Consider the following 6,409-nt stretch of genomic DNA (forward strand, 5'->3'; position numbering starts at 1 on the left):
TATATATATATATATATATATATATATATATGAACACTATATATATATATACCTCCATATTTATACATATAAACCTACGTATTTATATCGAAGTGCTTACTATTGCAGGGCAATATCGCAATTGAATACTAGGTATGGGTGGGGGTAAAACAGAAATTTACCCAGAATTTATAAGACATTGCCTTATACACACACACACATATAGATATATATATATGACGGGCTTCTTTCAGTTTCCGTCTAGCAAATCCACTCACAAGGCTTTGGTCGGCCCGAGGTTATAGTAAAATAACCTTGCCCAAGGTGCTACGCAGTGGGACTGAACCTGGAACCATGTGGTTGGGAAGCAAGCTTCTTACCACACAACTACACCTGGGCCTTCCAGCGCCTATATATATATATATATATCGCCTAGTGGTTAGATCATGGGTTCGATTCCCAGACTGGGCACTGTGTTGTGCCCTTGAGTAAAGCACTTCATTTCATGTTGCTCTGCAATCATTTCGGCATCTGACATGTGGCACCTGTACAGGTAATGTTGATCTGATGGAGGGAATGAGCTTATATCTACACAAACATTTGATCACTATAAACAAATCATCTGGACCCTCACACATCATCTAACAACAGGAGAATCTATCATCATATGTGTGTGTGTATGTGTGTTTATATATACTGTTTTACTGTTTTACTTGTTTCAGTCTTTTGACTGTGGCCATGCTGGAGCACCGCCTTTAGTCGAGCAAATCGACCCCAGGACTTATTCTTTGGAAGCCTAGTACTTATTCTATCGGTCTCTTTTGCCGAACCGCTAAGTTACGGGGACATAAACACACCAGCATCGGTTGTCAAGCGATGGTGGGGGGACAAACACATACACACATACATATATATATATACATATATACGACAGGCTTCTTTCAGTTTCCGTCTACCAAATCCACTCACAAGGCTTTGGTCGGCCCGAGGCTATAGTCGAAGACACTTGCCCAAGATGCCACGCAGTGGGACTGAACCCGGGACCATGTGGTTGGTAAGCAAGCTACTTACCACACAGCCACTCCTACGCCTATATATGTGACCAATAGAGTAAGTATAAGACTTCAAGAATCAAGTCCTGTTCAACTAAAAATCCTTCGAAACAATACTCCAGGATGGTCGCAGTCCAATTACCGAAACAAGTAAAAGATAGATATCGATGTACCTATCTCCCTATCTCTCTCCACACCTATCTATCTGTCTATCTATCTATCTGTCTGTCTGTCTATCTATCTACCTATCTATCTATCTCATTATCTATGTATATACGTATCTATCTATCTATCTATCTATCTATCTATCCATCTGTCCATCTATCTATCTATCTCGCTGCCTATCACTGTTTATCTATCTCTATCCATCTCTATCTCCCTATCTATCGATCTATCTATTTCTATTCATCTATCTATCTATCTACATATCTATCTCGTTATCTATGTATATATGTATCTATCTCCCTATCTATCCATCTATCTATCTATCTATCTATCTATCTAGCAGCTCCTTTCGAAGACGCACCCTTTATCTAATTAAGAATTCCATTCATTTCACACATTCTAATTTAATTCACATGATTTTCTCTCATACCTCATTGTTGTTCTTGCTTTAGTCCTTGACGCTACTGCTGCTGTCACTACCATTCCTATTGTTGTTTTTGTTGTGGAGGGGGGGGGACCATTCACCACATTTGGTCACACATTTCATTATTCCCATTCATTGTCCCAATTATTCATCTCAATCTTCTCCTCACACTTCATTAACTCCAGACACATTGATAAATTTCTCTATTCAACCGCAACACACATATTGTATGACTACCGTGCCACTACCGCGCCACAATATACAAAGACAACCATACACCACACAGCCTTATCAGATACTGTACTAAACTGTATTACAACTAACTAAGTTATATTCCAATACTATACTCAACATAGATAGAATCATAGAAGTTAAAATATAAATTTATACACGATCAGTCTGTAATCCGTATTGGAAAGACCTGAATTATTTATCAAAATTGATAAAAAAAAAAATTACGGTAAACTTAATGCAGGGAGTGTAAAATTCAACATTTCAGGCAGTGTTCTTCAACAAGAAAAAGCCGAGTTTTATGACTTAGTATAAATATAATATCTGTCTAATGATATCTATGTAATATATCTGTTCATTCCATAGCATAGCCCAAGTCATACCCTGTTGACTGTATGGTATAGTCTGATATACTACGGTTGAGTTTATTGATAGTTGAGCATATGATACGAATATCAAGTCCTATTGAAAGTGGTTAAAGTGTTAAGTTAGGCTACATTCTAAAATACCTAAAAGATACCTGTGATATCTTTATAACCTGATATCATAATACCTGTCCACTCCATGCTATAGTATAAACCATACGCTGTTTACTGTACAGCATTGTGTAAATATACCCTAGTGAAGCATACAGAACTGTACCAGGCTGTAGTGGATGTGATTATACAGTCTTGAGTTTATACCATATTTTGAAATCTTTGCAATTCTTGGAGACCACAGCACTGAGAGTTAAACAGAGCAAGATAAACTATTCAAGAGGTAATTTTTGGCTGTTGTTTCTTCTTTCTTTCTTTTTTATCTTTGTATTATTTTTAAATGATGAATTTTCAAAACATTTTTCTCTGCCATTCCTCAACTTTCACCATAATCAAATGCTTAGTCCAGTCCTTGGTATTATCCCACCAGTTTGTTCTAGGTCTCCCTCTCATACATTTGCCCTTTATTCTTCCTTTTAATAATAAGTCTCTGTATACTTTCTGCCTTTCCAAAGGTACTTTAGCTCCCTTTTTTTTTTTTCCTTTAATTCTTAGGAATAATAATATTCTTGCATTTGTTATTTTTATGTTTGGTCTGAGATATTCTTAACAACCTCCAATACATCCATATTTCAAAAGCTTCTAGTTCAGGGTATTGGTGAACAGGGGTAAATTACCACAAGCAGGGTAAAAATGAAATTGTTGCAGGGTAATGCAGATTCATTAGGAAAATAAAGTTGTTACAACAGAAAATTTTCTTCTGGCAACACTGCATCTGTCCAATGTAATGGATGTGTAAATAGATTTGTATAAATAGATTCAATAAAATGAATTCAATAAACATTTGAATTCAAAGAATCTATGATTTTCTTCCTTTCCCATCAGGAGGTTAACATTGGCATAAATAGATATATTTTGGAGTAATTGGATAAAAAGTACCTCAACTACTGTTCTAGTTTGTCAGACATTTCATCAATATCCACTGAACCATACTCGATGACTGGTCACCACACCAGTGGAGCACTAACAGCACTGTCTGAGCGTGTTCATTGCCAAAGCAGCTGTCTGACTTCCATACTAGTGGCCCATAAATAGCACCATTAGAGCGTAATCGTTACCAGCATTGCCTTCTAGCACTTGTGCTGGTGGCACGTTAGAAAATCATTCGAGCGAGGTCGTTGCCAGTGTCACTGGACTGGCTCCCATGAAGGTGGCACGTAAAAAACACCATTTTGAGCATGGCCATTACCGGTACCGTGTGACTGGCCCTTGTGCCGGTGGCACGTAAAAGCACCCACTACACTCTTGGAGTGGTTGGCGTTAGGAAGAGCATCCAGCTGTAGAAACTCTGCCAGATCAGATTGGAGCCTGGTGCAGCCTTCTGGCTTGCCAGTCCTCAGTCAAATCGTCCAACCCATGCTAGCATGGAAAGCGGACGTTAAACGCTGATGATGATGATGATGATGATAACGATATGGACTATATATAACATTTACACATCCATTTTCTATATGTATATTCCTTGATGTTGGTGGGGACTCTTTGTTGCTTATGACAATAGTGGGTTCCAGTTGACTTGACCAGTGGAACAGCCTGCTCATGAAATTAACGTGCAAGTGGCTGAGCACTCCACAGACATGCATACCCCAAAGGTAGTTCTCAGATGTATATAGGCTCAGGTGTGGTTGTGTGATAAAAAGCTCGCTTCCCAACCACATGGCTCTGGGGTCAGTCTCACAGCATGGCACCTTGGGCAAGTGTCTTCTTCTACAGCCTTGGACTGACCAAAGCCTTGTGAGTGGATTTGGTAGACGGAAACTGAAAGAAGCCTGTCGTATATATATATATATATATATATATATATATATATATATATATATATATATATATATATATACTTTATTTAAAAGCAGCAGAAATATAACAAAAAAACCGTTACTCTGAGTTTCACGTTCCTGTGGCAGAATCATTAGCACGCTGGACAAAACGCATAGCAGTATTTCATCTGCCGTTACGTTCTGAGTTCAAATTCTGCCAAGGTCAACTTTGCCTTTCATCCTTTCGGGGTTGATCAAATAAGTACCAGTTATGCATTGGGGTTGATATAATCGACTTAATCCCTTTGTCTGTCCTTGTTTGTCCCCGCTATATTGAGCCCCATAGGGGCAATACAGAAATAAATATATGCATATGTTTGTGTGCCTGTCTTTGTCCTCACATGACAACCGATGTGACTTAGCAGTTCGGCAAAAGAGACCAATAGAATAAGTGCTGGGCTTACAAACACTATGTCCTGAGGTCGATTTGTTTAACTAAAGGCAGTGCTCCAGCATGGCTGTAGTCAAATGACTGAAACAAGTAAAAGAATATACAAAACAGGCTTTGGTCAGTCTGGGGTTATGGTGGAAGTCACTTTCCCAAGGTGTCACGCAGTCGGACTGAACCCAGAACAATGGGCTTGGGAAGCAAATTTCTTACTACACAGCCACACCTACTCTAATGTAGGTATGTATATCTTGTAGTTTATTCATAACAAATTGCAAACACATTATTGCCAAACCAATTAGTTTAATGTTTTCAGTGATTTGATAAATATTAATGAAAATTATGCCTGTGTAACGGGCGTGTCTGAACTGCATGTACATTTGTTAGTCATGCTCATTTATTGACTTTGTGTGTGTGTGTGTGTGTGATGGTAAGCGTGAGATATCGAGCTCTTTCCCTACCAAACAGGGGCTCAGTGTATAATAATGTGTTTGGTGAATTGTGTACTACACTATTTAATGAAGTGGCAGTGTGTATAATATATAAATATATCTACATATATATATGTATATATACATATATATATGTATATATAAATGTATATATATATGTGTGTGTGTATATATATGTGTATATATATATATATATATATATGTATATATATACACACGTATATATACATATATGTATGCACACACACACACACACACATGTATATTTATCTGTGCGTGTTTATACATTCACACGCATACGTAATGGGTGCATGTTTCATTTGTCAGTTGTTTGCACAGACTTGTTTGGTCAAAGGTGGTGGTTAGCAGCTGTTGAGGGCTGTTGGTAATGTGAACTTCGGTGGGAGACAAGCGGTGTCGGGCATGATCCTTGTGGGGGAAAGGGGCGAGATCGAGAGGGTGGGGTGGTGGAGAGGGGAGGGCACAGGAGAAAAAGAAGAGGAAGAGGGATGTGAGGAGGAGGAGGGGATGGTGATAGTTGCACACACACACATCCGTACACATATACACACACAAAATCTCATGAACACACACACACACACACACAAGCACATGAACACACACACACACACAAGCACATGAACACACATCCACACACACGCACACACACACACACACAAGCACACACACACACACAGTAACCGTACACTCCTCCCACCCTCACCCCAACACAAACATTCACCTCCTACTTAACACAGAATGACCTGCCAATTAGGAAACCATAATATTTGTTATAATCAATATGAATGATTTGTACCATTAAGTGACTAATTAGTGGATCATTAAGCCATTAGTATGTAAGATCTACATAACGATTCAGGCAGAGACTGTCACCAAATCTACTTCTAGGTTGTTTTATCTGTCTGACTGCCTGTCTGTTTGTCCAGCAATCGATGTATTTGTGGCTGTCATTCTGGTTGTGGGAGTAATATTTATCTCTATATATATGTGTGTGTGTGTGTGTGTGTGTGTGTGTGTGTATATATAAAAAAAGAGACCACTTGGTGGACTGTTAATGTGCTAGAAGAAGATCACATGTAATGCGTCTACTAAGACCGAATTGTTCTCAAAGAAGATTCGGTCTTAGTAGACGCATTACATGTGATCTTCTTCTAGCACATTAACAGTCCACCTAGTGATCTCCTTTTTTATATATACATATACAATAATCCTTTGAGATCTCAGATATTTTTCTGAATCTCCTTGATTCTTTTAATGTGCTTGTTCCCCGGTATTAAATTGATATAATTAATATCCAATTTTTTACCCTAATGTTTTAATTTAATTTTATATATATATATATAT

At 38.2% G+C, this 6,409-nt stretch overlaps 1 protein-coding gene across 2 annotated transcripts in view; it reads left to right on the forward strand.

Moving 5' to 3' along the window:
- The window catches only part of LOC106878799 (uncharacterized), a 38,600-nt gene that overhangs the window by 13,073 nt on the left and 19,118 nt on the right, over positions 1–6,409 (forward strand). The window contains exon 1 of one of the 2 annotated variants that reach the window (XM_052976972.1): positions 1,747–2,610. The exons of the other annotated variant lie outside the window; for it this stretch is intronic. The gene's annotated coding sequence lies outside the window, so the exon portion shown is untranslated. Of the gene's footprint in view, positions 1–1,746; positions 2,611–6,409 lie in introns of those variants that run through there. 2 annotated transcript variants of the gene reach the window in all.

The sequence above is a fragment of the Octopus bimaculoides genome, chromosome 26 (assembly GCF_001194135.2).
Source record: "Octopus bimaculoides isolate UCB-OBI-ISO-001 chromosome 26, ASM119413v2, whole genome shotgun sequence".
NCBI lineage: Eukaryota > Metazoa > Mollusca > Cephalopoda > Octopoda > Octopodidae > Octopus > Octopus bimaculoides.